The 14,978-nt window shown below is 35.8% G+C and overlaps 1 protein-coding gene across 2 annotated transcripts in view; it reads right to left on the bottom strand.

Moving 5' to 3' along the window:
- LOC148110331 (uncharacterized) overlaps positions 1-14,329 on the bottom strand; it is a 227,371-nt gene extending 213,042 nt beyond the window's left edge. For both annotated transcript variants that reach the window (XR_015723784.1, XM_087860738.1), the window contains exon 1: positions 13,999-14,329. The gene's annotated coding sequence lies outside the window, so the exon portion shown is untranslated. The remainder of the gene's footprint in view (positions 1-13,998) is intronic.
- Between the last annotated feature and the right edge of the window lie 649 nt (positions 14,330-14,978).

Below are 14,978 nucleotides of genomic sequence, written 5' to 3'. Positions count from 1 at the left end.
TTTAAAATCTCAAGCACTACTTTTCCTGTTATTTCATGCACAGCTGTACCACATTCTAGCGTATCATTTCATTTACTTATTAATTCCCGTACTGTTTATTGTCTATATCCATTTGCAGTACAAGCTTCATGAAGGCAAGAATATTTGCTTTGTTAACTAGCATGTCTCTAATGCCTAGAAATGTTTGGCATAGGGAATGTATTTTATCAACATAAACTGTTGAATAAATGATGAATAAGTGATGTTGAATAAGTGATGAATGCATAAATATTTCATTTGTTTTCTACCTATGAGATTTCAAACACACTAAGGGTAAGCTCTGGAACTTTAATTATTTGTATTCCTCTTAATATTTAGCATGGTGACATGAAAATGACTAGAACTACAAAATCTTTTTTAAGATGATCTTTGCATATTGACTTGAATTTGCAAGCATTGCAGAATCACTTCTTTTTGCTTGTAATGATCCTATTGACTTCAAAGTTAGTTTATCAAAGTAGTTCTATAATGGGAAAATTTGGGCTATCAAGTGTTTTTGGCATATCAGCTGGAAAAAGCCAATTTAGAAAGCCATTATAAAATGAATGAATAAAATTTGAAATTCAAAGTCATGGGTTATGAATTCAATTATTTAGGAAAGGAAATCTTTTGATTTATGCTTCAGTTCTGGTATGCTATCTAATGGCAGTCTTTGGTTTTATCATACCACTTAGTTCAAGCACTACTTTGATTCAAATATATAACATTTTTTTCCATTAGAAAAATAGGAAGCTTTAGCTTCGAAAAGAAAAATCACCAACCAGAGGTAAGCTTAAACAAAAAGAATATATTTTTCATAGGTCATCTCTTCCTCTCCCCCTCCCCTGCCCTGTCTCCCTCCCTCCCTTTCCCCTTCTCCTTCCCTTCCTCTTGGAAGTCTGCTCATGTTAAAATACCAACATGTAAACCTTGTTGGTGCAAATGTCTTACTTCTAGTACCTTCCCGAAAATTTAACTGTGTCTTGCATAATACCCTGTTTGATATCAGAATTTTGGTTCAGTGAGATGATTCTGTCCCCTCATTGTTTTTCCCTATTTCACCTTCTTCCTCACAACATGGACATCCTAGTGGTTTTATCTTAACCACACCGCGCAGTCATATAATTTCAATAATTTTTATCTAACTCCTTCAAGGATAACACTGATTGTGAACTTAACTAATTTTTAAATGACATAAATGTGGAAAGAATAGCAAAAACTAAAAATCCAATACAGATTGAAATAAGATGACATTTAATGGGGACATGAACAGAAATGTCAAGTGCAAGCTGGTAAGGCATGACTTAACAGAATGATACACAGAAAGCAAAACGTAGGGTATTTAATTCACTATATATTAAATAGGAGTCAAAATATTATGGAAATGGTAAAAATAGAGTTTAGACCACTTTCAAGATTATACTGTATACAAGAAGAGAAATAATCATCCCTCTTCTTTGTATTACTTATATTTTAGTTAGTTTAGGCTTAGACGCCATACCTAAGAGCTGTTGACAAATATACAAGATTGAGACAAAGAAAGTGAGTAAATTTGTGTTTATGAAATGACATAATTAAAAAATAGCTGACAAAATGGGAAAGATATGTACTGAAAAAAGAACACTGGAAGGAAACCAAAGAGCTCAAAAGTACTCAAATCTTTGTAACATGAGAAAAAGTACTATATTCTAGGTTGGCCCAGACAATGAAAGTAGACTCAATGAATTCAGGTTACAGGAAAACAAATATAGTTTAGTATGATGATCAGGTTAGGTCCTTAATACTTCAGACTGAAAATCTATGAGATAACCTTTTATCGGTTGGTTTCATCCACTGATGCACTAATAAAAGTTTAGATGGTCATTCGTTTAGAGGCAATTTTCTAAAATATGGTAAATGACTAGATAGTCCCGTAAAAGTATTTCAACTCAAATACATCCTGATGCCATGGTCTCATATTGAAAACTTAACTTTAGCCAAAACCCCTACCTTCTTAGTTTTCCACTCATCTGAGACTATGATGTGCACACTTTTCTGACCATCATGGCTTCCTTCTTCTCGCCACCACTGCCATTCCCTCCCTTCATCATCTTTTAATATTCACATGCTTCTCTACTCAGCCTGGGCTAGATGACCAGAAACATACACTTCATTCTCACTAACTATGCTAGAGTATTTACCTGTTTTAATTTTATTTTTTGTTCTTTCCAATACCAATGACCTGTACTCTTAACTCCCAACAATGCTGATAAAAAATTTATGGTAAAAATAATGAAGACAGAATTTGTGAAAAGAATATTTGGGGATTTTTTAAGACCACACAATCTTCCTCCATACTGTGGTTGCAAACCATGTCTCAGACAAAGTTTAGTCAGGCTTTTATAAAGTTGTTTTTACTTCGAAATAAAACCTATGCAGTTCACACTTCGCAATAACCGGAAAGTTTATTTTTATTTTTTAAAGATTATTTATTTATTTGACAGAGAGAGACAGCCAGTGAGAGAGGGAACACAAGCATGGGGAGTGGGAGAGGAAGAAGCAGGCTCCCAGCAGAAGAGCCTGATGCGGGGCTCGATCCCAGAATGCTGGGATCACGCCCTGAGCCAAAGGCAGACGCTTAATGACTGAGCCACCCAGGCGACCCGAAAGTTTGTTTTTAATCACTAGAAATTTTCTGTAATTCACATATATATGTTTAAAAAATGTCTTATGCAGATGTGTGAGAATTTGAAACAGTTTTATTATGAAATACTCCTGGCAGGAAACAAGAAGGGAAAACTCTTTTACATTTTCTGGCCCTACCCAGTGTATTACTATAATTTCTCTGACCAGAGACTTTTAAAGGAGTAAAGCCTTTTATCTTATTTCTTCTGCATCAATCTTGCCAGTCTTTAGACCCTGGTCGATCTACTTGCTCCTGTATCTTGCCTGCTTCGGGCTTCTGAGCTCTGAAAAACGTGTTATTATGACAATACCAAAAGCCTCCAATCACTCTACCATATTTTTACACCAATTAATCTCTAATTTTTCTCCCTGCTCTTAGTGAATATTAGTTTGCATACCCCACAGTTATTGATTTCTCGCTATTTCTGCATTGCTGTCATTCACGTAACAAATGTGCGTTCTCTTCGTATCAATCCCACCCACTCAAACTTACCTTAAGAAAACAAGGCTGTATTCAAATAAGACTTCCATCAGCTGCTCTTCATTCCTAAGCAACACGCATCTACATATCTCTCCTCCTCATTAGCCCTTCTGCCAAGCAAAACACTGACTTTTTCCACTTCTTCAGACTTCAAGGATTTTCTTCTGGCATTGTTCTAGGATTCTATTTTATTATCAGCCCCTGGATCCTGTCACTGAATTTTTAAAAAAACAGGTCAAGTCTTACTCATAGTCAAATACACCTTCTCTTGGTTTTTTTGTTTTTTTAAGACTTATTTGAGAGAGAGAGAAAGCAAGTGTGACTGGGGGGGCGAGGGTAGAGGGGGACAGAGCATCCAAGCAAACTCGCTAAGCACAGGGACCCCAAGTCCCTGAGACCATGACCTGAGCTGAAATCGAGAGTCAGACACCTAACCGACTAAGTCACCCAGGTGCCCCAGTCTTGGTCCTTTTCATTTCCTTCTTTATGCTTCTTCCCTGCCCACTCACAGAGTAGGAAAATGTGTATTTTTGGACTCCTGTTTAGTGCAATAATATGAGGAGCACAGGCTATGCTGTTAAATTGTCTGTTCAATATTAATACACGTGTTCCTAAATACTTTAAACCACTAAACTCTCTTTTCATTTATAAGTGAAATAGTAACCGTATTTTGAAAATTAAGTTAATATATACAAGAATCTTAAAACATTTGGGAACATATTAGGGCTAAGGTTATGTTAGCCACCATTATCACTTTTTTCAATGGTTTTTTTAATTAATTCTTCTAACAGAAGTTAATATGTATAATTGTAAATATTAGTCTTTTCTTTCTAAAATCTAAATTCTAGAGAGAAATGCAGATGATGAGAAGTTTGGCTTTTTATCATACTTATTTTATCTTTAAAAATAAAATTCCTGATTATATAGAAGAAATATGTTAATTCTATAAAGCAAAATTCTATTTTGCATGTCTAAAGTAATGGATATTACTTGAATATTGTTTAAAAATTTCCACGTGGGAACCAGGAGCAAAATATCAAAGAGCTCTTCACTTTCTAGACATGTATCTCTTCATAGTTTTACTGTTTCTCTAGATCCCCCAAAATAATTTAAACTATAACTAAGTAAGTTCATGGAAAGCAGAAAGTGGGTTATCTAAGTATTTAAAATTTACACAACAAAGGAAATCATTTTTGTTCATAACATATAAAGGAAAAATCCAAAATCTAAATAGACACATACATAGGCATATGTAAATGTTTTTTTCTTCCATTTCATTTAGAAAATACAATACCTGAGTTATACTTTCAAAATTATTTTAAAATGCATTAAAATTATGAAACATCTATAAAAAATTAATAAATGAACATGCATATTTCCTATTGTTTACATTCAGTTTTTAGTAATTTTATAAGGCCATTTTAATCTTTGAAATCTAAGTGATTTAGCTACACTCTAAATTTTTCCCCACATAGGTGTTTTTAAATATTTTTTTTTTTAAGATTTTATTTATTTATTCGACAGAGATAGAGACAGCCAGCGAGAGAGGGAACACAGCAGGGGGAGTGGGAGAGGAAGAAGCAGGCTCATAGCGGAGGAGCCTGATGTGGGGCTCGATCCCAGAGCCCTGAGCCAAAAGCAGATGCTTAACGACTGAGCCACCCAGATGCCCCTAATATTTTCATTTCTAACTTTGTTTCTAATTCCTTTACATTAAAAAAAAACACTTGTTAAGTGATACTGATTTTTTGAAATGTGTTCACGTGTATGTTATTTCCCTGTATTTCAATTAGATATTGTCATTCTATTTAGTCGCTTTGTAGGTTTTCCCACCACCTTTTTCCTCATTTTACCTTTTATTTTTACTTTACATTGCCTTTTGAAATTTTTCTTTTCCTTCTTGAATTTTGGAATTTTAAATATTAACATTCTAAATGTAATACTGTTTTGGGGGGTAGGGGGAGAGACAGAGAGAGCAGGAGTGGGACACAGAGGGGCAAAAGGGAGGGAGAAAAATCTCAGGCAGACTCCCCACTGAGCGTGGAGCTCAACAGGGCTCTGTCTCAGGACCCTGAGATTGTGACCTGAGTCATGACGCTGAACTGACCGTGCCATGCAGGTGCCCTGTAATACTAAGTTTTATTGTAAATATTATTTGAGAATATTACTTCACAGTTATTCTTAAATGATTTTGCTGGCTTGAAATCTATATTCTGTCAATACAATGTATTGGTAACATTCCATTTCCTCATGGCTTCATTTGTTCCCACTGCACAGTCTGCTATCTGTAGTTGTCAACTCTATGTACTTAATCTAGCTTTTCTCCCTAGCTATTCTGATTGTGTGTGTGTGTCTTTGTGTGATCTGAATTGCACTACTGAGTATTTTGTTTAGGTATGTTTTACTTGTTCTGGTCCTTCTTCAGATTTTTTTTTCTCTGAATCTAAGGATTTATGTTTTAATTAATTCTAGAATATTCTCAACCATACTGTTCTTGAACTTTTCCCATTTTTTCTTTTCTAAAAGTTCAATAAAGCTTTTATTTGTTCAATTATTACATGCTTTATTTTATGCTTATGAATTTTAGACCTTCTGCCATATTTTCAATCCAATTTTCCTTCTGTAATTCACTTTGAATAATTTCATGTGACCTACTTGCTACAACAATCTTTTTTTTTCCCCAGTGGGTCTACAATGTTGTTCATCCATTCCCTGAAATTTTAATGTCGAAACTTTTTTCTTGAAGTCCCCTACTTTTATTGTAACTATAGAGAACTGATGGTTACCAATGGCGAGGTGGGAGGGAACGGGTTAAATATGTGACGGAGATTACAGAAGGCACTTGTGATGATCACTGGGTGTTGTACGGAAGTGTTGAATCACTATATTGTACACCTGAAACTAATATTACACTGTATGTTAACTAACCGGAATTTAAATAAAAACTTCCATGTTTTTTTCTTGCTTTAAGTACTGTTTGAATCTTTAAAAATACACTTGCCTGTTGTGCCTTCATTTTCATTTAATATACTCTTATTTAGACATAATTAAAATACTTATTTTCTATTTCTCAATGAAAATTTTGGGATCCAAAATCTTTGAGGAATAATTCGGCTCTTTGTTGGCTTACTTTCATTCACAGTGGCTTATTTCCTCACGTACTGTTATTTTGTGTGTGTGTGTGTGTGTGTGTGTTTTGTGTTACAAGTTAACCATATATGCCCCAGAAGTTTACATAGCTAAATTTCTTTATAACATGGTAGTAAGGTCTCTCTAATCTAGAAGTGTAATTTATCAGAATACATTAAAAATTGCTTCACCCCCCCCCAAAAAAAACACAAAGAAACAAAAAACAAACAAAAAAACCCCACACACACCCATCTGGGAAGTCAAACTGAAAAAAAGAAGGCATTTGCAACTTACGTAAGAGACAAGGCATTAACGTCCTTAAAATATAGAGAAATATTAGAAAATCAAGAAGTAAAAACTAGTTAAAAATAAATGCATGAACAGATAGTCTAGAAGGTGCATATGCAAGGTCCTTAAAAACATAAAATATGCTAACCTTTAGAACAAAAATGCACATTAAGCTACATAGTATTTTTCATCACTTCACTAAAATAAAACGTTTCATGATACATTTTGTTGACAAAATGAGTGGAAACACAAACACTGTTACACTGTTGATGGGAGTAAGAAATAGTTACTTTCCCATATGGGTAGAAATTTGGCAATACATAGCACGATTACTGATGCATATGCCCTACCCTATGCACCAGTCAGGTATTATCGCAACAATACTGCTTCAGAAAATATTGCAAAATTTAACTTTATTTTTTCTCATTTTTCATAAAAATAAAATGCATTGTGCATTGGCTGTGTACGTTAGCTGTGGGCTGTTCTAAACTGTTGATTAGCTCAGTTCAGCTCTAGGCTGTGAATTGCGTGTAGTTCTGCTCTATGTATACCTCATTTTCCTTTAATTTTAACCTATCCAAGGCATGTTCTCATTATAAATCAATGGATCACAATAGACAAGATGCACCCTATGAATACATTTAAAGCTTCCGCTTGCGTATCTGCTCATATTCCACTGACTACAACAAATCACATGGCTAGCCCCAAAGTAACAGGGGTAGGAAAATACATTTTGCCTCAAGGAAAAGAAAGAAAGGAAAAGACGAATGTGTATTTGCTGGAGAGGACTTCACTTTCTCAAAGTCTGCCCTCTTGTTCACAAATATTTACATTCATTCCTCCTGCATAAGAAGAATCTAGGTCTGGGGCAGACCCACTTGCGCCATCTTGTAGTGCCAAGAAGCAAGACACTGCTCAAAGACTAACAGGGTTGTTAAAGGAAACAGGTTAGCATGCAGGAATTCTCACTGGGCCTCCAGATACAATGCAACACGATTTGTCAGTTTTTCTTGCCCAAGATACACCTAACTCTAATCAAGTCTGTGTCACTTCCAGTTTGCAGGGAATTTAATGGATAAAGGAACAAGGTAAATGACAAAAATGAAAAACAAGCAAATATATGTAGTATTTGTTATAAGAAAACTGATCTAAGGGCACCCGGGTGTCTCAATTGGTTAAGCATATGCCTTCAGCTCGGGTCATGATTCCAGGGTCCTGTGATAGAGCCCTGCATCAGGCTCCTGCTGAGGGGCTGGGGGTGGGGGGGCTGCTTCTCCCTCTCCCTCCTGCTTGTTCTAGCAAATAAATAAAATCTTTAGAAAAAAAGAAAATGGATCTGGACTCTTAAAAAAATCAATGTTATTCAAAAATTTTTTAAAGCATGGGTTTGCAGGGTGCATGGGTGGCTCACTTGGTTACACATCCCACTCTTGTTTTCAGCTCAGGTCATACCTCAGGGTCATGAGATCAAGCCCCAGGCTCCACGTTGAGTGTGGAGCCTGCTTAAAATTCTCTCTCTCCCTCTCCCTCTGTTCTTCCACCCCCCCCCCCAAACTTGTGCTCATTTGTTCTCTCTGAAATAAGTCTTTAAGGAAGGGGGAAAAAAAAAAGCACAGCTTTGCTTCTAGGGTTAAAATTTGTAGCAACCAAATGAAATATGGATCATTGTTGGGAATGGGGACAATAAACTGTGGGGGCAAGTAACATGAGAGATTTGAAAATTGACTTAGACATGATTGGTAAATTACTGTCAATTTACCACTATTTTATAAACATAACAAGTATTCTGATTGTGTAAGAGAATATTATATTCTTAGTAAATGCAAGCCAAAATATTTATAGGTGAAGTTCCATAATGTTAGCAAATTATTTTTACAATGGTTCTCTGAATATTTAAAGACAGAAAGTGAGACAGATGAAAAATGTAGGAAAATGTTAGCACTTCTTAAATCTAGATGGGGGAATACAGATGTTTATTGAACTGGTCTTCTCCCATTTTGAAAGTTTTCAAATAAAAAATTTAGGGAGGAATAAATAATATATAGTCAGTCTGTTCCACATCACTGTCCTAAGCATTTCTAAGTATCTTCTTTGATTGCTTATAAATAATACTCAAGCTTTAGGGAATCTCGGCCCACTTTAGACTGCACAGCTCATGAAATGGTTCCTCCTAGTTAAAATGTGTTTATAAACATAGATTATTTGGATCATGACAAACCATCTTAGTACTTTTTCTTAGGATATAGCTGATATAGCTTATTTAGGGTTTAGAAAGAATCTCAATAAATTTTGAATTTCATTCCTTCTCTGTTCCATCCATGCAACATCATTATTATCCATAGGAATATTAATTTACTTAGTTCTCTCAATTTCTAAGTTCTCGCTTCCATTTATTTATTTGTGTATTTTGGTAAATTCTTTGCCATAAAGAAGGGCGAACTTTTAATTCTCGAGGGAGACATAATCTCTCATTTTTAGTCCTTCCTGGTAATTTTTCAGAGTTTTCTTTGTCTATGTGTTAATTCCACAATTTTTTTTCTCAAGAAATACAAGAACATCGAGAAAATAGCTTTTCCATCCTATTTTAATTAAAAAAAAAAAAGTCCTGTTTTTTTCAGAATGAAGTCAAAGACTGAACATGATCTGGGTCCCTGCCACATACATAAATAGATCCTATAAAAATGTGTATCTCAAAATATAGAATAATTTTATCATCACTGCAAAAATGTAAGCATCAAAAAAAGCATATGGCCCCTCACACATACACCCTAAACACTTTTTATTAAAACTGTTCTATTTACTATGAAAACATTCTCCCACTGAAATCACTTGGGAAAATTCTATCCAAAAATTCCTCAGATGTCATTTTTAGTCATTAAAACCAGACATTTCATTTATTTCAACACCATCACTAAGATTAAAGTTTTTAACAAAATAAACTGACAAAATTAAGAAAGAATACTACCCCCCCAAAAAAAACGTATTTTGAATACAGAACGAGCACAATGCATCAATAAATGTCAGAATGCATAAATTATTCAACAATTTCAATACATTGCAATTTATGTACACAAGTCACCTAGTGAAATTCTAGGAACTCTCTGCCATCTAATTAAAGTAATATAAAATGAAATAATTTACCTTTTAACGACAAGCAGTACATGGGTACTATATAATATCAATGTAAATTTAGTTACATCAAAGAACCACTTGAAAATTATTTTACACATTTGAAAACACTTTTGAAGAGGAGGAGAAGGAAGAGGAAGAAAGGAAGAAAATGTGTGTCTATACCTCATGGTCTATGTTGCATAGATGTGATGTTATTATGGACAAAATTTCATGCCACAAAACTATAGTTCAAGTACATATATCTCATAATAATAGGATATTGCTTTACTTCAATTTCTTAACAATTCCCATAGCATACGAACTGTAATAGAGTCGACCAATCTGTTGATATTCCATAGCAATAGTGAAAGACTAATAAAGTCATGTTTGGAAAATAACCTGAGCTCAAAGATGCAGAATACATTAAATATTGCCAAATGGTCTGTCCCAGATTTCAGTAACAAGTATTAAAATTTCCCTTAACTTTGCTTTCAAGGCTCAGATTGTATACTATTCTTTAAACTGTGTCATATTCATAAAAGCCAAATACGTCCAAATGAGTCAGATACGTTAATATTCACCTGGGCTGCTGCATCGATTTTTAGTAACTGTAATTAAAAAAAAAAAATCTGTGTAGAATAAACGGCAAATATTTTCAAAGATCAAAGAAACTGAGAAAAATCAGCTATTTTTATTGTAGAAAGAGTATTAAAATCTAATCAAAGGTCCTCATCTGACAGCTGCAAACACTGAGGCTCAAAGACACTGAGATGTGAACATGGCCATGCGATGAGACAGAAGTGTCCTGGCTTTCAACCACGTTCTCTTCATTTAGGCAATAATCAGTCCTATTAGGAGATGAGCAGTATGGAGGGATGTCAAAATGACCAGGTACTCAAAATGCTCACAGTCTAGCAAAGGTGAGCTCTTACAAATAAGGTGGATAACACGTGACAAGTGTATGAATGTTTGAAGTAGGACATGTCCTAGTTTTGCCTTGAGGATGGAGATGGTATCTCAGATACCTTCCTAGAGACACCTTTATTGATACAACTGTGTCTTGAAAGACAACTCATGAATGACAAGATCCTCTAGTAGGAAACGCAACATAGGAAAGGCCACGACCACCCTACCATCAGTCAATGTTAACCTATAAGGAACATATGAGGAAGGCTAAGATCGAGATTAGATGGGGGCCAAAGTAGGAGGGTTCTTGAATGCTACGAAGAAGAGTTTATCCTGCATTTTGCGCGCTATGGAAAAATCACAAGATTTATGCACACAATAAGGTGGTAAGGCTTCTAATTTAGGGGGAAAATGCTTTAGGAACAGGAAGGGGAATTGGTTTCATGACACAAAACACATTTCCTATTTATAAATAGATAACCAAGTGCAGTCCTGTATTTTAGCAGTAAGAATGAGGTTTAACTAAGACTTAAGAAACAAGTTGGAGGAAAAAATTAACTAATTGTTAATATCTGTGAGTCAGGTGCATATTAACTGACCAGGTGAATAACAAAAATAGAGTAGGAAAGGAAGTTTTGACAGAAAACTCATACATTTAATGCTATGTATGTTGTATTTGAAATTTTTTGGCCACATTTATTTGGGGAAGCCTGATAGGAAACTAAATATAGCCATCTAGAACACAGGGGAGAGGTCTGAGCTCCAGGCATGTATTTGGAATAAGTTAGAACATAAGTAGGGATAAAAATCCCCTGAAGAAAGGAAGATGGGAGAAAGGGAGGAAAGACAGAGAAGAAAAACCACAGCTACTTAAATTTTTTAAAAATTATTTTCTAATACAAAAGTGTGGAAAAATTCATTTTAATTAAAAGTCAGTTTTTATTAAAACCCACAAAATTATGTTGTCCAAATTGAAATACATGGCTAAATCTGCCAGCCTATCTTTTCACTAAATCTAATCCCAGAGCTAAGAAAGGGAAAAATTAAGAGATCATATATGTATCAGCGAAACAGAAATTAAATGAGTATCGTATTTTTAAATGTTGGATGACATATTTTTAAATTAAGCTTATTAAGAGCAATGCTCATTTGCCATTTCTTTCAAGAAACACCCTTCCAGAACAACTGAAAATGCTTTTTATTAAAAGGAGAAAAAAAAAAAAAAAGACTTGTTAGGGGAAAAATAATTGCTATTGGAGTGCCTTAAGTCGTCTGATTCATTACCCCAACAAATAACAAATTCATCTGCATCAAATACAGTTTTTCATTACTCATTTACTACAAGGTATCTTTTTTGGTAGGACACATGTCAAAAAGCAATTAAAATGCATGAGTAAATAGAACAAGATTGTCAAATCTGATACTCTCTGAATACACTAAATGAATTATTTCAAAGACAAATAAGTTTGTGTTACTGTTTGCATTATATACCATAAATATTCCCAGGTTAAAGAAAAATCCTATCCCTGAACATAGAATTGAAAATGCAAAAAAAAATATCAGTATGGTCTTATCTGTTTTTAAATGGAAACATTTGTTTAACTTCTCTGTAAATTTCTCTGTCATTTGTTGGGGTACAAATAATCACCTTCCCCACACTGATCTTCTAAAGAATTCTTACAGAATTAACCTAAAAAATACAGACAAAAAGGACGAATGATATTAAAGTGATTGCCTAATACTCAGTATTCTTACTAGCGGTCGAAGTCATGATGATTGTAATCGCAACACTTACATGATTGAAAACTATTTAGATTCATATTGTGCTGCGATGGGATAGAAATCCAGTCTGAATGCCAGTTGTCACATCTTAGAGGATCTATCACCATGTTCCTCTCACTTTTAAGATCAACTCAAGCAGAGTCAATGATGGGAGCCCAGGGATGCCATTTTATATACCCGAATGCCCTACTTTCCCCCCAGATTTTAAGTAAAATGAGAGAAGAAAATATATAGTTTTGTTTTCTTGCACTGCTGTCTTTCCATCCATCTCTTAGCACATCACCGCGATGGCTGCTGGTACGGAGCCCACACCCCCCAACTGAATACATGCAGGGATAAATGAACCGCTACCCAGTCTGGGGCCCTGGAACATCTCAGAGATCTCTCTCTGGGCCACAATTACTAATGTCAAGCAAGGCGGTTGGATTTTTAAAAAATGGGAAAGCATCTCCCACGCTCAGAAATATAATTATGACTCTAGCTATGAATTCTTGGTTAGTGGAAAATTTAATAGAAATATTTAAAGAAAATTATAGTCTAAATTTCCTTCTCCATGGGAAATAAAATCCGTGACATAAAGAATGTTACAGTTAGGAGAAAAATGCCTATTAATAAATGGAAACAAGCATGTCATTTTTCCACAGTAATTCCTATTTTTGCCCTGTTTTCAAAACTTGGAAAGCACAGAGAAAAATAGACTGTAGATGTCACACTTCAGGCTGCTACTTAAATAGAATCTCTGTTTAAAACTTTTGTCTATTTGCAAGTTACATCACTGAAAAGGTTAATCTTCCTAATATGGAAAGAGCTCCTACAACTAGAAAAACAAAAAAACAAAACCCTGACCCAAGCACGCAGGAGGTAAATACAGTACATTAACACACACATACAAAATAAATTCAAATGCCCATGACATTTATGATAAAATGGTTAACCTTGCTACAGTAAGACCCCAAAAAATGTAAATTTAAACAGCCTGAGGCCATCATCACCTATCGGATTAGCAAAAAAATCATACATTTGACAAAAGCACACAATTCAATAAACCTGTGGCAAAGGAGGCATTCTCGAACAATGCTGGTGGGGTTGCGAGATAATGCAATCTCTAAGTAGAGGAATTTGGCAATATCCAGCAAAATCAATGATTTATTAACCCTTCGATCCAGAATCCCACTTCAAGAAATCTATGCTAAAGATACCCTGGTAAAACCATAAAATACCACGTGCACAGACCGTTCATTATGCTACTGTTCCTATTCGCTAAGACCAGAAACCCAAATGTCCATCAACAGGGAATTTAATGCATTTATAAAATGCATAATTAAGTAAAACAATCGTTCCCACGCAGTCTTCAAAATGAAAGAAAAATATCTCTCTATACAGCTACAGAGGTCGCTCTGTATTATATTTATTTAAAAAGCAAAGTGGAGAGACTTGCAGTTTCCAGTCCGGCATGTAAGGACCCTGGAAGTCGCCAGGCTGTACTAACAACGGGTAAAATGCTGAACTGACAAGTCAACAATTTTTCTTAGAACCGTCGAGAAGTGAGGGCACAGAGTCAAGTGCTCGCGTACAACTGGAGAGAACAAAACAGGAGAATACGGAGAACGGTAACTCACCAGCAGAAGCAGCCCGAGGAGCAGTGAACCTGCAGAAACAGCGTCCAGGGAGGGAAACAGATTCTGAGAAACTGCCGGAGGCTCAGTGTAGGCAAGTCTGAGACTTAAAACTCCGGAGGCCCAGCCATCGGAGGGAGAGAAGAGGGCCTCTAGCCTTCTGTGGGTTTTATCTCCTGGAGTTCTGCCAGGTTCCCTCAGTGGCTCAGAAAACTCCCCCGCCTGCGCTTCTGAAACACGCCAGGGCACGCAGTTCTTTTAACAAACAAGTTGCCCCCAGGAGAAACTATTTAACCAGAGCCTATCTATCCCGCTGGGTTTTATCACAGCCTAACTGCCCTGGGGGAAGGGAAATACCCAGCCCCAGCTGTCGCCAGACTTCCAGTTGAAGGACAGGGAAAACCAAGCTGCAGCCCGCTCTAGCCAACCTGCCCCACCTGACCGGGGGAAGGAAAAAATGAGAAATACTACTTGCCAAGTTCACCATCCAGGGGCCCAGGCTACTAAAAGCCTGAGACTCCTTCATCCTTGGACTACCCCCGCACCTCCTCACATTACTAAAGATCTATTCACAGCAGGTTGGGTTTTTGCCTGGGACATCACGCCTAGCTCTCAAATTCACATGAATTTAAAACATAATTATTTTTACATCTCTAGTGGAATTTCATCTAAAAAGAATAAAAACCAGACGCCTGGGTGGCTCAGTTGGTTAAGCATCTGCCTTCAGCGCAGGTCATGACCCTGGTGCCCTGGGCTCGAACCCCACATCCTGCTCCTTGCTCAGCAGGGAGTCTGCTTCTCCCTCTCCTGCTGTCATGCTCTCTTGCTCTCTCTCAAATAAATAAAATCTTTTAAAAAAATAAAAAGAATAAAAACCCTAACACATATTAAAAACATTTGACCAATAATACAATTTGTGGTCATAATGGTATTATTAGTCTATAACTGTTATAAGCACATCATGGGGTGAAAAGAAAGGAGTA

This window comes from Ursus americanus, chromosome 3 (genome assembly GCF_024610735.1).
Source record: "Ursus americanus isolate L20-20 chromosome 3, mUrsAme1.1.p, whole genome shotgun sequence".
NCBI classification, from domain to species: Eukaryota; Metazoa; Chordata; class Mammalia; order Carnivora; family Ursidae; genus Ursus; species Ursus americanus.
This window is presented reverse-complemented; position numbering and strand designations above follow the sequence as displayed.